The following is an 18,991-nucleotide window of genomic DNA, read 5'->3' as shown; positions in this document are numbered from 1 at the left end:
AGATTGGAAGGGATAGGCAAGGAAGAGGGAAGGCAGCGGCCGTGGCCTTATGTTAGGTACCATCCCGGCATTCGCCTGGAGGAGAAGGGGGAAACCACGGAAAACCACTTCCAGGATGGCTGAGGTGGGAATCGAACCCACCTCTACTCAGTTGACCTCCCGAGGCTGAGTGGACCACGTTCTAGCCCTCATACCCCTTTTCAAATTTCGTGGCAGAGCCGGGAATCGAACCCGGGCCTCCGGGGGTGGCAGCTAATCACGCTAACCACTACACCACAGAGGCGGACCGTCCAGTTCTTACTAGTCCTAAAATTTTAGCGCAAATGCCTATTTTGTTTCTAGGGCAGCAAAAGCTGAATTCCTGAGTACTCATTTTGTGTCTAGTTTACAATATCGAATGTAAAAATGAACTAGGTATTATGCATCGGCCGGGAATCGAACCCGGGCCGCCCGCGTGGCAGGAGAGCATTCTACCACTGAAGCACCGATGCTTCAAAACAACGTGTCTTCTGTCTGCGGTGTTACCTTTCCTCACGCGGTCACCTAACCCAGCAAAATATGACATAATGGTCTATGCTATACCAGAGACCTACAGTATACTGATGAGCGCCCGCCATCTATATTTTACTCGCAGTGAACTATTTACAGAAGATCACGAGTGCTCCCGAAAAATCTTTGAAGCGTCTTGTAGATCCCCTACTCCGACCAACTTCCAACATAAGCCTCTGCAGTGTGCCACCCCCACAGGCCCGGGTTTGATTCCCGGCTCTGCCCCGAAAAATTTGTAAAGTGGTACGAGGATTTGAGGTCGGCCTTTGGAGGTAAACTGAGCAGAGGGGGGTTCGAATCCCACCTCAGCCATATCCTGGTATTGGTGGGATCCCAGGCTGAGTCCTGGCATTTAAACAGATAATTACATGAAGTGGTTTTTCGTGGTTTCCAACTTATTCTCCGGGAAACTGCCGAAATGGGCCCTGCCGCTTCCTTCCCTCTTCCTTGCTTATCCCTTACAATCTTACACAGCTCCTGTTCAGCGTATTAGGTGAGGTCGCCTGGGGGCGGTAGTTGTACCCCCCAACACATATCTCATGATCCAGGACACTGCCTTTGAGACGGAATTGGTGGGATCCCAGGCTGAGTCCTGGCATTTAAACAGATAATTACATGAAATTATGAAATGACATTTTTAAATTTCATTTCGTGTGGGTATTTCTAGCTGAGTGCAGCCCTTGTACAGCAGACCCTCCGTTGAGGGCGGACGGCATCTGCCCTGTGTAGGTAACTGCGTGTAATTGTGGTGGATGATGGTGTTTTGTGTGGGGAATGAGTTACAGGGATTTTCCGGACAGCTCAATCACCCAATCCCCGAGCCAAGGGAATTAACAATTTAAGATTAAAATCTCCGAAGCGAACCCGGGACCCCATTTAGCCAATGGAGCCGGAAGAAATAACAGGATTAAATATGTATACATATATGATGCTGTTTCATGATAAATCCCTTAACTTCACTGAGTTTTATTGTACTCCTAAGTGATTATTTGGACCGTTACAGCCTATTTTACAATTTTATAGCCTAAAATGCTGATTTTGTACATTAAAAATAACACTCAACTTTGTAATTTTTACAATCATACGAGTATAATGGAAATCCCTAAATGGACAGCAGAACAGAAATGGGTGGGTTTTTAATAGACACTAGATTTTCCCAGACAACTATCGCAGTAAAAATGCTGATTGACTGTGGGAGGGAGGCTGAGGAATAGCTCAGAAGAACAAGGAGCAGTCAGCCTCTGTGGTGTAGGGATTAGTGTGATTAGCTGATATCCGTGGAGGCCCGGGTTCGATTCCCGTCACTAACACGAAATTTGAACATTGTGCGAAGGCTGGAAAGGGGTCCATTCATCCTCGGAATGTCTCGCTTAGCTGTTCTCCAAGGGGTTTTCCGTGTTTTCCCAGTTTTTCTCCAGACAAATGCCGGGATGATACATAACTTCACTTCCCCCCACAAGGCCCCTGTTTAGCATAGCAGGCGATGTACTGATTCTTCTTCCAAGTTGTATCCCACCGACCCAAAGTCTGCCATCGCCATCGCTGAGTCCCAGGGATAAAAATACCCAACGTATTAAGAAAGAAAGAAAGAAAGAAGGAACAAGGAGCATGTAGTAGGAAGGTAAATACTGAGCCAATTCGCCAGTGAAGTTTTTAAGTGAAATCACCAAAGTGTGCGGTTATGGCAAGATACGTGCTTTTGCTCCTCTATTTAATTTTAGAGACCTCGTTCAGGTCGATTTCGAGTACCAACAGTAACTTAGAAAACTATGAGGTCTGGTGAAGGTCTTTGGAGTTGACTCCCTTTAGGTGACCTGCACGTCTGTGAGGATGAGGCTCTACCTATGATGTAGTCTAATGCTGAAGACGGCATGAGTACCCAGTCCTCGAGCTATAGGAATTAACTAATGAAAATTAAAATCCCCGACCCGACCGAAAATCGAACCCGAGACCCCCTGGTCCCCGTGGGCCAAAGGCCAGTATGCTAACATTTTATGCATGCTGCTGGACGACATAAAATGAAAGTAGGTGTATTGCAAGCTGCTAGTTAAAAGAAACTGTCAGTTGGTAGTACGGGGCTTAGTTCCATTATTCGGCCAGAAGGCGGCTAGGATGGTACCTAACTTAAAGCCACGGCCGCTTCCTACCCTCCTTCTTGCCTATCCTTTCCAATCTTCCCATCCCCCACCAAGGTCCCTGTTCTGCATAGAAGGTAAGGCCGCCTGGGCGAGGTACTGGACATTCTCCCCAATTGTATCCCCCGACCCAAAGTCTCACGCTCCAGGACACTGCCCTTGCGGCGGTAGAGGTGGGATCCCTCGCTGAGTCCGAGGGAAAAACCGACCCTGGAGGGTAAGCAGATGATGAATGAATGAATGAATGAATAAATAATAATAATAATAATAATAATAATAATAATAATAATAATAATAATAATAATAATAATAATAATAATAATAATACATTTTAAAACTTAATTAGAAACTCTAATATTCATCTGCAATTGGCACGTGTTAACTGGAAATTAATCTAAATAACTTGAAGCATATTCAAGGTGGTGGTGGTGATTATTGTTTTAAGAGGAGGTACAACTGGGCGACCATCCTCTACTAACGCTAATCAGAGAGAAAGGAAGGAAGGGATCCGACACATCGAGAAATGAAGATATCGGCTAAAGAAAGGAATGATCACGGTCGGAATCGGAAAAGAACGGAAGTTGACCAAGGGAGGCCGGATAACGTAGATGAAAGTGAGGAGCCTGTCACAAGTAAGTGGAAGCAATTCTAGAACTCAGCTACGGGCCCCGTTGTCATAATTCACACTCCCAAGTTAAGAGTCACTGCTGCCCCTTTTTGTCGTCTCTTTCGACATACAGGGGTACCGTGGGTGTTACTCTACCGCCCCAAGCACAGGGGGTGCATATTCTCTCGCGTTTAACTCTAAATGAGTCAAATTGCAATTTAAACCACATGATAAGACCTGATCACGGCTTTTACTTAGTTGATGTGTGTAGTTTATTGGTCACTGATTAATGGTAGTGGAATAACTGTGAATAAAAAAGAAGAACATTGTCTGAGTGCAGAAGAGACCACCATGCGTTGAGAATGAAGCCCACTGAACTGAAATTTCTGTCTATCTATCAAATGCTTTCATTCTCCACCCTGAAGGGGTGGGGCGGGCCACCTAGAGGGTGTCGCCCTCTCTTTGGCCAAGAGATGCGGGCAGGTTGGGGAGATGTGACGGAAGAAGGAGGTGGGTAAAGGATGTGAATGTGTAGGAGATGGCGAGGTGCTTTATTATATCAAGGGGTTTACAATAGGAAGTACAGAAAAATTTTCAACAGTGGTATTACAGATTTACAATTTCGGTTGTGGCATGTTACAAAGATTATGCACTGCATTATAAACATGTAGGGAAGCATGGTGGGGTAAAGGAATAATGCCGAGGCTGTGGGACTAGTGAGGGGTGTGTGAGAGGGGTGAAAGAATGGGCTAGGTTGTGGAAGATAAAGAGAAATGATGCAGTAAAGTGAGTAAGATATGGAGGGGTTTGATAGGGGTGGTGGTGGGGGAGAGAGATCTGGTGGAGGCGGGTAAAAACAGATGTGTGGACTCGGTGGAAGGAAAGGTGGAGCTGGCCGGGGACGGCGACGAGGTGTAGGAGGTCGGGTGGAAGTTTGGGGAGAAGAACGAGAGGGTTCAATCTGATGAAGGCGGCCGTGGAGATGAATTCCGTTGTCGATGAGGTGTTGGGCGGTGTCCGGAGTCGGTAGATGAAGTCGAACAAGGTGCGTAGGTCCTGAGGCATTGATGATCCGGGTTGCTCGGCGCACTGGTGTTCCGGTCTGGCGAAGGGCTTGGACGATGGTATCCGTGGATAAGAGCGGGTCCACTCCTCGAATGACGCTGGTGTAAGCTGGCGATAATGGTGGCGTCGTGTCGGTGGCAGTTTCAGATGCTGCTTGTTGGCTTGATGGGGTAAGGTTGGGAGGGGAGGTGACAGTAGTTATCATTATAGGGGTGGGATGGGTAGTAACCGAAGTGGTAAGAGAGTTTGTGATGGGGTTGTGAACAAAGGAGATGGTGGTGGTAATAGTGGTGGTGGTGATCGTGGCGGTAGAAGTGATGCAGAGAAGGACAATGGTTGTGGCGGGGTGGGGTAGGGAGATGACGTAGAAGCATCAGATGCAGGAAGATCAGATGAGTAGTCCGGTAATTGTTCAAGAACTTGGCTAGGAGTGGGTTCCACGCGATGAAGACGGCTGCGAATATGGGCACCAGTGGCGAGAAGATGGTCACGGTCGGTCGGAGAGGTGAGAAATAGAAGGACCTCTGGTGCTGGAGCGGAGCCTTCGTAGAGTCTGGTTGCGCTGTGCACTCCCGTCTTGCGGAGGTCGGGGAGGATGGTTTCTTCCGAGATGGAATGGTGGACGTCCAGGACAATACAGGTGAACATTGTCTATAGACGACTTCCAACTAGGCGTCTGGCCGATATGCTTGTTGGGTCGGCTGGGTGCGATGGTAAAGTTGTGACGTCACCCGGCCGAATCAAAAATAATGAGGAGAAGGAGTCACCAGAGCTGTGTGCTGAAATTTCTCGCTGAAGAAGAACTTGACGCTTGGTACTTTGTTGGCAATCTGGTGGAGTGTTGGGTCGTTTTGTCCATTTGTCCTCCAATAGGATGATGCTATATATTCTTTCATCTCACAATTTCGGTTTATATATTTTTGCATCTATGTGCAGATTATGGCATAGTCGTGGAGTTTGCTGACCCGGGAAAATTGGAATGTTCGTCATTCATTTTTTTGCTAGGGGCTTTACGTCGCACCGACACAGATAGGTCTTATGGCGACGATAGGATAGGAAAGGCCTAGGAGTTGGAAGGAAGCGGCAGTGGATTTAATTAAGGTACAGCCCCAGCATTTTCCTGGTGTGAAAATGGGAAACCACGGAAAACCATCTTCAAGGCTGCCGATGGTGGGATTCGAACCTACTATCTCCCGGATGCAAGATCACAGCCGCGCGCCTCTACGCGCACGGCCAACTCGCCCGGTCGTCATTCATTCAGGCCTTGTTCAGATCATTCAGTACACAAAATGAACCTCTTTCCCATCACTGTCAACTACAGGCTTGAATACCGACCAAATACGACTTCTGATCGCACCCCAATCAGAAATCTTGTATTGTCCGGTTTCTAGTTTTTCTATATTTCAAGTTTTCTTGCTAAGTTTCCTTTTCTTTTGAAGCCACAGTACGCATTTATTTCCAAAAGCAGGACAGGCGGGGAAGTCAAAGAGAAAACCACAGCAAACGTGATCGTGTCCACTCCATTCGACTGTAATGTAATGCACTCCGCTCATACGCAGTACACTGTACACATTGAAGCAGTCAGCTGAGTAGAGCTGGGAACGGTAGGAGAGGAGCGGAGCAGTTGTTTTAGTTCTTCCTCCGGAGACCTCCGGAGACCTCCGATTGAATTCACTGGCGGAAAATTCATATGCTTTAATGTGGGCAATGTTGTAACGGTGATCTTGGGTGAGATTCTGAACGAACGGCTTATTGTGTAAAGTATTTCAACAGCATTCGTATTAATTGCTTGCAGTAAATTTTCCAATTGCCGTAGTGAGGTGACCGAAGTCAGCAGGCTAATTTCAGCCCATTACCAGGAAACGTACGTCATCAAGGTTACGAGAGACAGTACACCTTCCATACTCTGAGGAAAAAAATTTAAAACCTTGTTAATGCCTACTTTTCGAAGTTTGCTACCTGACGTCTTGTTTCCGCAGGAAAGTTCAACATATGTGAATGGACGTAATGAAACAACATGATGGATTCACAGCAGTACATAGGAGAAGGGATAAGACCTCAAATCTTACTGGACCATGTGATATGGTTGATGGAGGGAGACTTTGAAGCCTATATACGTCGACGACAAGAGCTGGAGAGGACGATTCTACGATTCTAATATATCACCGGAGGAGGGCAGTACGTCTTGACATGGAGAAGATCTTAACTTTGTTCCCTTCGCATCTGAGTAGTGTACTACTCAAGAGTTACTCTCATTGGGACCTGTCATCTCAATGACGAGAGTTAAAGTCAACGGGAGACCGATTTTGACTGGTATAGGGCAGGAGAGATTTTGTTATGAATTGTTTACGCTACATTTCCGTAATACGGAAGAATACAAATGTATTGTCTCCATGAACGTAACCCATTGTGGTTTTGCTATTGAAATTAGGACTCATTACGACTTTGTGTAAGGAGTACTGTAGGAAGTGTTAAAGGCTGGAAAGTCGTAGTACAGCTAGTGTACTATGCACAAAGCAGAAGTAGGCCTGGAATCCAAAACAAGAGATGACGCCGCCTATATGAGAGATCCATCAATCATCAGCTGCTACATAGATTGTATCCAGATAACAGAATCAACAAATGGTGAGCTAATGGCATAAATTACTGCAAGCTTTCGCGTAACAGTTCATTTTCTCAGAGTTTATTTCATTTAATTTTTCTTTTGCTTCCGTAAGTTCAGATTTCGTTAATACGCCGTTACGTCACGTTTTTCATCCTAATAAATAGCTGTTTTAATTTGTATTTTCTGAAATTATTACTAATGATCCTTAACTTCCAAGTTAGTGTACATAATGGTTAGTGCTCCGTCACCCCACCCCTGGGAGTTTTTAGATTCTCATTACGTATTATTATTATTATTATCATTATTAATCATCAACTATGGTTTCCAAGCCATAAGCTTGAAAGCTGGCGCCCATGAGATATTGTTTATGGAGAAACAATGAGATATTATTTATTTATTTATTTATTTATTTATTTATTTATTTATTTATTTATTTATTTATTTATTTATTTATTTATTTATTTATTTATTTATTTGTTTATTTATATTAAAATTAAGGTGACCCGCCACGTCACAATTTTGTCACACATCTGTGGGCAAGAGTGGGTACGTCACACATTTACCTTTAATTAATCATTTAAACATAACATGAACTTCTTACAGGCGTAAACGACCTCTTTGTTTCGTCGATGGCAAATAAAGCCAATACGTAGGACATAATAGTGGATACAGTAACATCGTCTCTATACAATGCGGTAGAAGGAAACGCAATACAGCACAGTAGGTAGGCTACACTGGATTGCCCATTATGTTACGCACAATAATTCCATAGTGTACGTGTGACGTCCAGTCTTATCTTCACAGAGCCGGTACGTACACTTACGAGCAACGTTCACTTCACAGCAGATGTTCAAAGCGACCCCTTTGCATTTGCAAACACTTCGCCACTCGCTGGAGCATACTTTGCCGGACCTTACGCAACACACCTGCATCCACCATTGCCGATGCAGCATGCACGCGAGCTATTAGGTCTTATACATCCATGGGTGGAGTACTATAAACATGTTCCTTTAAGTGTCCCCACAAATAAAAATCTAGTGGATTAAGGTCAGAGGAACGTGGAGGCCAGAACATTGGACCTCTACGACAATCCATTTTCCTGGAAACGCTTCATTTAACCAGTTATGCACAGTCATTCCAAAGTGTGGCGGTGCACCATCATGCTGAAACCATAGCTGTCGCCGAACAGCAAGTGGAACGTTTTAAAGAGCGTCAGGCAAAGTATTGCACAGAAACGTACTATAGCGGGGCGCATTTAACTTGTCCGGAAATAGGCACAGGCCTAAAAGCACTCCTCCCACGATTCCAGCCCACAGGTTTATGCCAATGCGTGCCTGAAAGCCACGTTCACGGGTGACATGTGGGTTGTGGTCAGACCAATAATGGCTGTTGTGATGCTTGAAATTACCTTCCTGAGTGAAGCTACATTCGTCACTCCATATCACATTCTTTATAAAATGTTCATTAACTTGTTGCAAAAGGCATTCACAGGACTGTACTTGTTGAATGCGGTCTTCTGGCCGCTGGTGTTGAGTTAACGTGTAATTCCGTAGTGCATGGATGCAGTTTTCTTCGTCGTGCAACACGTCAACAACAAGTGTTTGAGATACCTGGAACTGCCTTGCAATATCAAGGGTACTTCGCCGAGGTGATTGGTGAACGGCTTAAAGAATGTCGTCCTCTGTTTGTGGAGTACGGCTAGTCCTTGGACGAACTCTGACCACTACTTGTGGTCGAAGATTACCGGTTTCGCGCAGGCGTTGCTCAAGGCGACGAAAAACATTCTTATCGGGATGGCGCCTTTGAGAGTACCGTGCTCCATACTCACGAGCAGCAGCAGAAGCTTGGTTATCGGATGCGCCCAACACTAAAAGCATATCGACGTATTCGCCGTTTGAGTACTCCACCAGGAAGCCGCCCTACATGCACTTGACAGGACCAGTTATTGTTGTGCACTGCGTGGTTAGTCGACTCATGCATTCAGTTGAATGGATCACACTGTCATGTGTTCGACTATTGCCTTGTGACAACAGGATGCCGTGTTTACAAACGCAGTTACACGACGGGAACTAGGGACCTGACGTCACACACACAATTTTTTTAAAAAAAAACTGACGTAGATTCGAGCCGTAGCTCCATGGTGCATGTGGGTTTGATAGCCCAGCAGTCGACTCAGTAAGCTGCGATGGCGCGTATGGTAGAGCGGGATGATGCACGTTTCTCTATTACATTCCGATGTTCTACAGGATGTGACAGTGTTGCCAGCTTCTCGTTTTCGACTTGTTTTCCAACAGCACCAGATCCGATTTGGCTATAGAAACTTTTGTCTTGCAATGGGATGAGGAATCGCATGCCGACCTCCAAGTGCGGCATTTTTTGTTCACAAGTGGGGAAAATCTGAAGACCAATTCTGCGACTGTGATAATGAGCCTCAAACCATCCAGCACGTTGTTATAGACTGCCCAAAAAGAAGATTCAGTGGATCTGTTCAAGAATTACATAGTACTCTACAGAAGCAGTGGACTGGCTGAAAAGTCTGGACATTAAGTTTTGAATGCTGACTTGTAAATTACATACTTATTTAAGAAATATGTATTTATATGTACTTATAATGTATCCTTGTTGCCGGGCTGAGTGGCTCAGACGGTTGAGGCGCTCGCCTTCTGACCCCAACTTGGCAGGTTCGATCCTGGCTCAGTCCGGTGGTATTTGAAGGTGCTCAAATACGTCAGCCTCGTGTCGGTAGATTTACTGGCACGTAAAAGAACTCCTGCGGGACTAAATTCCGGCACCTCGGCGTCTCCGAAGACCGAAAAAGTAGTTAGTGGGACGTAAAGCAAATAGCAGTATTATTATTATTATCATTATTATTATTATGTATCTTTGTTTTGCCATACGAAATAATAATAATAATAATAATAATAATAATAATAATAATAATAATAATAATAATAATAATAATAATAATAATAATAATATATCGTTGCAAATGCATTTACAATATTAAGTTATTAATAGTAAAAATGTTTAAGTAATAATTATATTCCATCGCATGTAAACATGTATTACATACGATGCTCGTAGCTCATTTATTACTGAAGAGTAAGAACTGATGTCCGCCTCTGTGGTGTAATGGTTAGTGTGATTAGCTGCCACCCCCGGAGGCCCGGATTCGATTCCCGGCTCTGCCACAAAATTTGAAGTAGTATGAGGGCAGGAACGGGATTCACTCAGCCTCGGGAGGTGAACTGAATACAGGGGGGTTCGATTCCCACCTCTGCAATCCTGGAAGTGGTTTTTCCGTGGTTTTCCACTTCTCCTCCAGGAAAATGCCGGGATTGTACCTAACTTTTTTTTTGCTAGGGGCTTTACGTCGCACCGACACAGATAGGTCTTATGGCGACGATGGGATAGGAAAGGCCTAGGAGTTGGAAGGAAGCGGCCGTGGCCTTAATTAAGGTACAGCCCCAGCATTTGCCTGGCGTGAAAATGGGAAACCACGGAAAACCATCTTCAGGGCTGCCGATAGTGGGATTCGAACCTACTATCTCCCGGATGCAAGCTCACAGCCGCGCGCCTCTACGCGCACGGCCAACTCGCCCGGTGTGTACCTAACTTAAGGCCACGGACGCTTCCTTTCCTCTTCCTTGTCTATCCCTTCCAATCTTCCCATCCCCCGCTAAGGCCCCTGTTCTGCATAGCAGGTGAGGCCGCCTGGGCGAGGTACTGGTCATCCTCCCCAGTTGTATTCCCGACCCAATGTCTCACGCTCCAGGGCACTGCCCTTGAGGCGGTAGAGGTGGGATCCCTCGCTTAATCCGAAAGAAAAACCAACCCTGGAGGGTAAGGAGGTTAAGAAGAATGCTATAATGGACGGAGTAGTTCAGACGGTAGAACGCTGGCCTTCTGAGCTCAAGTTTGCGGTTTCAATTCCGACTTTGCTCGGTGGTACTTGAACGTGCTCAAATATGACAGCCTCATGTCGACAGGTTTACCGGCTCATTAACGAACTCCTGTGGGACAAAATTCCGGCTCCTCGACGTCGCAGAAAAACGCAGAAGTGGTTAGTAGGACGTACAGTAATAATAATCTTTCTTTCCGTTTACTCTCCGGGGTTGGTTTTACCCTCGGACTCAGCGAGGGATTCCACCTCTACCGCCTCAAGGGCAGTGCCCTGGAGCGTGAGACATTGGGTCGGGGTACCAGTACCTCGCCCAAGCGCATAGACAAGGAAGAGGGGAGGAAGTGGCCGTGGCCTTACGTTGCGTACCATCCCGGCACTTGCCTGGATGAGAAGTGGGAAACCACAGAAAACCACTTCGAGGATGGCTGAGGAGGGAATCGAACCCCCCTCTACTCAGTTGACCTCCCGAGGCTGAATGGACCCCGTTCCTGCCCTCATACCACTTCAAATTTCGTGGCAGAGCCGCGAATCGATGTAAGTATGGCTCTACGCCGAATACTTGCGAACGAACCGGAGGTTTATCGAATGTACTCCTCATGTTATGGCGGTCAGTTCCAGTTGTTTAATTCTCACTCGTCAACACGCTACAGTGACAAATATCAGAAAAAGCAGGCTGAAACACAGGCAAGAAATTTTAAAATGATCATGCATACCTGGTGAATTTGACGATGCTGCTTCCTGGGCTGCTAGTCTTCTGATTCGGTGTCCTTGATTTGATCCCAAAAGTTTATTTCGATAGTCTGTACGCGTAACATTTTTATTGTAATACTGCTAATTACAGTAGGTTCTACACTAATATACAAAACACGCATTTTACAACAATCCACACACTATAATATTACACTGTATACACGAGACTGGGGTCAGTCAGTTTCCCTGAAGTAAGGAAACAGATATTCTGTTCCTCTGTGCCGTCAGATTTCCTCATAGCTGAACACTTCTTTTCCTTTTTTGCTTCTAGTGGAAAATAATCTCCTCTGTTACGCTATGTATCTTTTGCATGATAGAGATACCGATGTATCTCTCCTAAAGAGTTCTCAACTTTCATTAGAACGAACAGCAGCTAGGGTCGCTTTTATTGATGCCATAACGGCGTTTAAGAATTTTTATTTCACTTTCTGAAGTTTTTCCTATAATTAACAGAACGAACTCGTCTGTGAGTTTCTTTTTTTTTTCAGTCGCCCAAGTTAGAGCAAATTGCTTATTTCCCTTTTTCCCGAGATCTCCTTCTCACTAGCACAGTGTTCATCTGTATGAACAAATAAATCGTTTTCACTGTTTCTGTCGCCATTATCATTATGCAGCGAGCTGGACACTTCATTCTGGCTGCTGATTCTAAGCAAGCAAATACTATGGATGGATGCTGAAATCAGCACAGGTGCAGGTGTATTGATGAATGCAGGCACTATATTTATAGACTAACTTGAAATTGCAGTTAAAACATTTAAGTACCACCAACCGATCAAACAACTTATCTCTGACAAAGGTCATCAGAGCATGAATTGCTTTACCTAGCCGCTTGGCATTTTTAGCATGTAAATATGTATGTTTTAGTGTCCTATGCATTCTTTCGATGTGCATATTAGTATTCAGGCCACTGCTTATTCTGTAACAATAAGCCCATGACCTTACATTTTTTCGATAATTTTCCTGAAAATACATGGCAAATTCAATTGTGTCAGGATCCTCATTCGGTTGTTTCATTACAGCTGGAACCATGATTTCAAAAGCTGAAATGTCTCTTTCCTGCATTCTGGTCCTAATAAGTTTGTATACTTCAGTCTGATTCACCTTTCCTTTCGCTTTTGACATGTTCTTCCTCCAAGTCCTGTCTAGGCCTACGTGCCAGGAACAGAAGAGTCGCATTTCTGGCTGCTCCATTGTTGAAATCCATGGCATGAAGAAAGACTCTGCCATATCAGACATAAAAACGTTAGGAGTTAATTTTCCAACTTCTTGTCTTACATACATACATACATACATACATTATCATTATAGACTGTTATGCCTTTCAGCGTTCAGTCTGCAAGCCTCTGAGAATTTACTAAACGTCGCCACAATCCTCGATTTGCAACTAGTGTTGTGGCCTCATTTAGTTCTATACCTCTTATCTTTAAATCGTTAGAAACCGAGTCTAACCATCGTCGTCTTGGTCTCCCTCTACTTCTCTTACCCTCCATAACAGAGTCCATTATTCTCCTAGGTAACCTATCCTCCTCCATTCGTCTCACATGACCCCACCACCGAAGCCGGTTTATGCGTACAGCTTCATCCATCGAGTTTATTCCTAAATTAGCCTTTATATCCTCATTCCGAGTACCCTCCTGCCATTGTTCCCACCTGTTTGTACCAGCAATCATTCTTGCTACTTTCATGTCTGTTACTTCTAACTTATGAATAAGATATCCTGAGTCCACCCAGCTTTCGCTCCCGTAAAGCAAAGTTGGTCTGAAAACAGACCGATGTAAAGATAGTTTCGTCTGGGAGCTGACTTCCTTCTTACAGAATACTGCTGATCGCAACTGCGAGCTCACTGCATTAGCTTTACTGCACCTTGATTCAATCTCACTTACTATATTACCATCCTGGGAGAACACACAACCTAAATACTTGAAATTATCAACCTGTTCTAGCTTTGTATCACCAATCTGACATTCAATTCTGTTGAATTTCTTACCTACTGACATCAATTTAGTCTTCGAGAGGCTAATTTTCATACCATACTCATTGCACCTATTTTCAAGTTCCAAGATATTAGACTGCAGGCTTTCGGCACAGTCTGCCATTAAGACCAAGTCGTCAGCATAGGCCAAACTGCTTACTACATTTCCACCTAACTGAATCCCTCCCTGCCATTTTATACCTTTCAGCAGATGATCCATGTAAACTATGAACAGCAAAGGTGAAAGATTACAGCCTTGTCTAACTCCTGTAAGTACCCTGAACCAAGAACTCATTCTACCATCAATTCTCACTGAAGCCCAATTGTCAACATAAATGCCTTTGATTGATTTTAATAATCTACCTTTAATTCCATGGTCCCCCAGTATGGCGAACATCTTTTCCCTCGGTACCCTGTCATATGCTTTCTCTAGATCTACGAAACATAAACACAACTGCCTATTCCTCTCGTAGCATTTTTCAATTACCTGGCGCATACTGAAAATCTGATCCTGACAGCCTCTCTGTGGTCTGAAACCACACTGGTTTCCATCCAACTTCCTCTCAACGACTGATCGCACCCTCCCTTCCAAGATGCCTGTGAATACTTTGCCTGGTATACTAATCAATGAGATACCTCGATAGTTGTTGTAATCCTTCCTGTTCCCTTGCTTATAGATAGGTGCAATTACTGCTTTTGTCCAATCTGAAGGTACCTTACCAACACTCCACGCTAATTTTACTAGTCTATGAAGCCATTTCATCCCTGCCTTCCCACTATACTTCACCATTTCAGGTCTAATTTCATCTATTCCTGCTGCCTTATGACAATGGAGTTTATTTACTATCCTTTCCACTTCCTCAAGCATAATTTCACCAACATCATTTTCCTCCTCCCCATGAGCTTGGCTGTTTGCAACACCACCATGATGATTTCCTTTTACATTGAGAAGATGTTCAAAATATTCCCTCCACCTCTCCAGTGATTCCCTGGGTTCTATTATGAGTTCACCTGAATTACTCAAAACACTGTTCATTTCCTTTTTCCCACCCTTCCTAAGATTTTTTTATTACTGTCCAGAAAGGTTTCCCTGCTGCTTGACCTAGCCTTTCCAGGTTGTTAACAAAATCTTCCCATGGCTCAAAAATATAGGAGGGACATATTAACCACTTCTATTAAATATGAGGAAACCGCAGGGGAACCCCTGTCTCATATCATCTAGGACAAAAAGTGCGGTCAGTTCGAAGCCAGACTATTCATTCCCATACTTCAAGATTACTCGCTGCTCACTGCTCATGATAATTAATACAAAATCACTTGCCATTAATCCTGGGTTGTTTTTCATTCACTGTGTCTTGGGGTTTATAATACAGAACACATGGATTATCACTAGAATTTACTTAATTTATTCCCTGTGGGTGGTGGAGGTAAAATAACACCCACGGTATCCCCTGCCTGTCGTAAGAGGCGACTGAAAGGTGCCCTCGGGCTCTTAACTTAGGAACGTGGTTTGATGACCACGGGGCCCTTCGCTGAGTCCTAGCATTGCTTCCACTTACTTGTGCCAGGCTCCTCACTTTTATCTATCCTATTTGACCTCCCTTGGTCAACTCTCGTTCTTTTCCGATCCCGACGGCATTAGGCCTAGAGAGTCTTCCATTTTCGTGCCCTTCGTGGCTCTTGTCTTTCTTTGGCCGATACCTTCTTTTTTCGAAGTGTCGGATCCCTTCCATTTTTCTCTCTGATTAGTGGTATATAACGGATGGTTACCTGGTTGTACTTCCTCTTAAAACAATAACTACCATCACCATTACTTCATTTACCCAAGCTTCAACGCTAGTACCGCCATTACTGTCTCTCACGGACGAGGAAGATAAGTTGAAGCAGTGTTCAATGTTATACAAGTCTTTCTTTGTTAAGAGGTGAATCCGATCTAGTTTAGAGTCCGAAAGTGAGTCGCGGACCTTGTCTAGTACGGCATCAAAAGAAATTTTGTTGGCGATGTCTGTAGCTAGCCAAGCTTTTACCATTCTGTTAGACTCAGGCGTGGCTACATCAGTTTCATGTCCTACATGTGTTGGTATGTAATCAACTCTACAGGTTCCATCCTCAAACTCAAGTACCTGCATATGTGAAAGGCAATTTCCATATATTTTATTGCTTCCTCGTGTTTGAATATGTCTAATCCCTGTACTTACAGGCGAGTAATGTCCTGAACGATGGCACGTATTATAATGCCTAATAACATTGTCAGCACCACGGTGCAAACCACGCTTTTTAACATATTAAGACAAGGCTTGTCCGCCTCTGTGGTGTAGTGGTTAGCGTGATTAGCTGCCACCCCCGGAGGCCCGGGTTCGATTCCCGGCTCTGCCACGAAATTTGAAAAGTGGTATGAGGGCTGGAACGGGGTCCACTCAGCCTCGGGAGGTCAACTGAGTAGAGGTGGGTTCGATTCCCACCTCAGCCATCCTGGAAGTGGTTTTCCGTGGTTTCCCACTTCTACTCCAGGTGAATGCCGGGATGGTACATAACTTAAGGCCACGGCCGCTTCCTTCCCTCTTCCTTGCCTATCCCTTCCAATCTTCCCATCCCTCCACAAGGCCCCTGTTCAGCATAGCAGGTGAGGCCGCCTGAGCGAGGTACTGGTCATACTCCCCAGTTGTATCCCCCGACCAAGATTCTGAAACTCCAGGACACTGCCCTAGAGGCGGTAGAGGTGGGATCCCTCGCTAAGTCCGAGGGAAAAACCGAACCTGGAGGTTAAACAGATGATGATGATGATAATTTACTACGTCGCTAACACATCCGTTGCGCACCACTGCTGGAACTGCAAGCGAACAGACATTCTGTGCTGTTCCTCTGTCATCCGCTCGCCGTCCGAAGCATCGATTGGTTTCTAGCGGAAAATACCGGATGGAGCGCTGCACTGGCACTACCGATTGCAATCATACGAGCAACTGCATCGTTCCCAGCTCTACATTACAGTCGCACGCTCTTTCAAAACCCAAGTTTCAGAGGTTGCACGTGATAACGAAATGCCGCACTTCACACTGCTTCTTCACCTTTCATTTGTAATGAAATCGTCATAATACATGAATTAAAATTGCTGGCAGCGGTGGGATTCGAACCCACGCCCTTTCGGACTGGTGCCTAAAACCAGCGCCTTAGACCGCTCGGCCACGCTACCGCTGAAAAGCGAGCATAACTACAGAGCTATTGTAGGACATTACATTGTGGATGTGCTCAAGCGTGACCACCGAAAGAGAAGGCCACTGCATACAAGCGTGACGTCATCACAGGTGGTTACACGGAGACCCTTCTCCCGTTAGCCAACATTAAGTTGCTATATAGCTATTAATAAAAAGCTTTGCACTTGCACACGTTCTTAATTATGTTATGTTTTCATTTAGAACTTAGCAGCTAAATAAACTTAACAAAGTATTTTCGAAATAGCGTCTGCAAAGAAAATAAATAAAACACGATGGCGTAGGCGACCTGCGTGTCGTGATGAGGATGAAATGATGCAGACGATACGTACATCCAGCCCCAGTGCCAGTAAAATTAACCAATTAAGGTTAAAATTCCCGACCCTGTCGGGAATCGAACCCGGTACCCCTGTGATCAAAGGTCAGCGCGCTAACCATTTAGCCATGGAGCCAGACAACTTCCAGTATTTATTCAAATCAATTACCACGTTTCCATGGGGATTGAAATCGATTTGAATACGCTTTCCGTACTCAATACGTTACCTGTTTCCATGTAGGATTCAATTCGTATTCAGATCGATTTGACACTCGTAGAGTACGAGATCGCGCGAGGCCGTACGAGAATAATCTGACGTGTAGCGCTTGACATGAACAGCCAACCCTAACCAAAGTAGAGTAAATAAAGAAGTCCTCGTGCATTATTATCAAGGTAATTATATTCCGTGATACAAACTTGTTCTATGTACACCCTATAGCCCGTACAATCACAGGAAACAATGGAAGTGTCAACAGCTGTGGTATTGTGCGTAATAGTGTATCAGTTTTTTGTAAGTTTAATCCATTCATTTGGGAGATGGGAGAATGAACGATTGGCGCGACAGAGAGAAACGGTGTTCTTCCTGCAGCAGTTGCAAGCGCAGAATATGGTTTTCCTTCAATCTAAGCTAAACAAAAAGAAGCGTATGAAGAGAAGGTACTGGGTAAAAGAAAGGAGTAAGGACTGGTGGGAGCGTATAGTGCAGCATTACTTCACAGAAGATGATTGGTTAGACAACTTCAGGATGAGTTCTTCGACATTTAAGTTCATATGTCTGCGTCTTGAACCACATCTCAAATCTAACAAGTTTTTTGTGCGCAAACCAATGTCTGTCGAGAAAATTGTATAAACTAGCTTCATGTGCTGAATATAGAGTTGTTGCAAATCAGTTTGGTACACATAAGTGCATGGTACATAAATGTTTGTATCAATTTTGTGAAGCCCTGTGTGCTGAATTCAGTAGTGACTACTTAAATATACCTAATGATGTCGAGGCACAAGAGATCGCTGATGGGTTTGAGGGTGTGTGTGGCATACCTAATATCATTGGTGCAATAGATGGTACTCATATCCCAATTTTGCCACCAACGGTCGGGTACAGAGATTTCATAAATCGTAAAGGTTGGCCTTCATATAATATGATGGCAGTTGTGGACCATTTATATAGGTAATTTAACTCTGTTGCTTATTTTTAATGTATTGATGAAATTTTTTCTTGCGAAAAGATTAGGCATACATTCATATGATATTCTCAACTAACATAGCTTTTTTCCTTCTCAGATTTAGGTATGCAACCTGTCAGCATGTGGGAAGTACGCATGATGCATGTGTACTTAAGGATTCGAACCTATTCAAATACGCAAATACTCTTCTACCCAAAAGAAAAAAGACAATTGATGGAATAGACATTCCATATTTTTTAGTGGGTGACCCAGCATATCCTCTATTACCATGGTTAATTAAAGGTTACAAAGGTAATTTGACACCAGAACAAGAATCCTTCAACGTATATTTGAACTATGGTAGGGTAGTGGTTGAAAATGCATTTGGACGATTGAAGGCCCGTTTCAGATGTTTATTAAAGAGAATAGACATAAACCATTCATTTGTACCGAGTGTGGTTCTTGCTTGTTTGATACTCCATAATATTATAGAAACAAGAAAGGATAGTTTCCAACAAAGCTGGTTGGAAGCTGTACAGCAGGCAGAACTAGAATTTCCTCAGCCCCAGCCCAGAAATGCAAGAGACCTGGACGATTTGAATGCTTCAATTATAAGAGACACTTTAAATAACTACATGGCTAGGTATCCACTTAGGAGATCTAGGTTATAATAAGTAAACTGTACTCCAGTGAAAAACCTGGATCCTTTTAATATC

At 44.3% G+C, this 18,991-nt stretch overlaps 2 non-coding genes across 2 annotated transcripts; both read right to left on the bottom strand.

The window, feature by feature from the left end:
* Window positions 1-420: 420 nt before the first annotated feature.
* TRNAG-GCC (transfer RNA glycine (anticodon GCC)) lies at window positions 421-491 on the bottom strand. Its single transcript has one exon. It is a non-coding gene; the product is annotated as a tRNA-Gly (tRNA).
* A 16,206-nt stretch (window positions 492-16,697) lies between these two features.
* TRNAL-UAG (transfer RNA leucine (anticodon UAG)) lies at window positions 16,698-16,777 on the bottom strand. Its single transcript has one exon. It is a non-coding gene; the product is annotated as a tRNA-Leu (tRNA).
* Between the last annotated feature and the right edge of the window lie 2,214 nt (window positions 16,778-18,991).

The sequence above is a fragment of the Anabrus simplex genome, chromosome 1 (genome assembly GCF_040414725.1).
Source record: "Anabrus simplex isolate iqAnaSimp1 chromosome 1, ASM4041472v1, whole genome shotgun sequence".
In the NCBI taxonomy this organism is placed as follows: Eukaryota; Metazoa; Arthropoda; class Insecta; order Orthoptera; family Tettigoniidae; genus Anabrus; species Anabrus simplex.
Note: the sequence above shows the minus strand (reverse complement) of the source record. Positions and strands in the feature narration are given on the sequence as shown.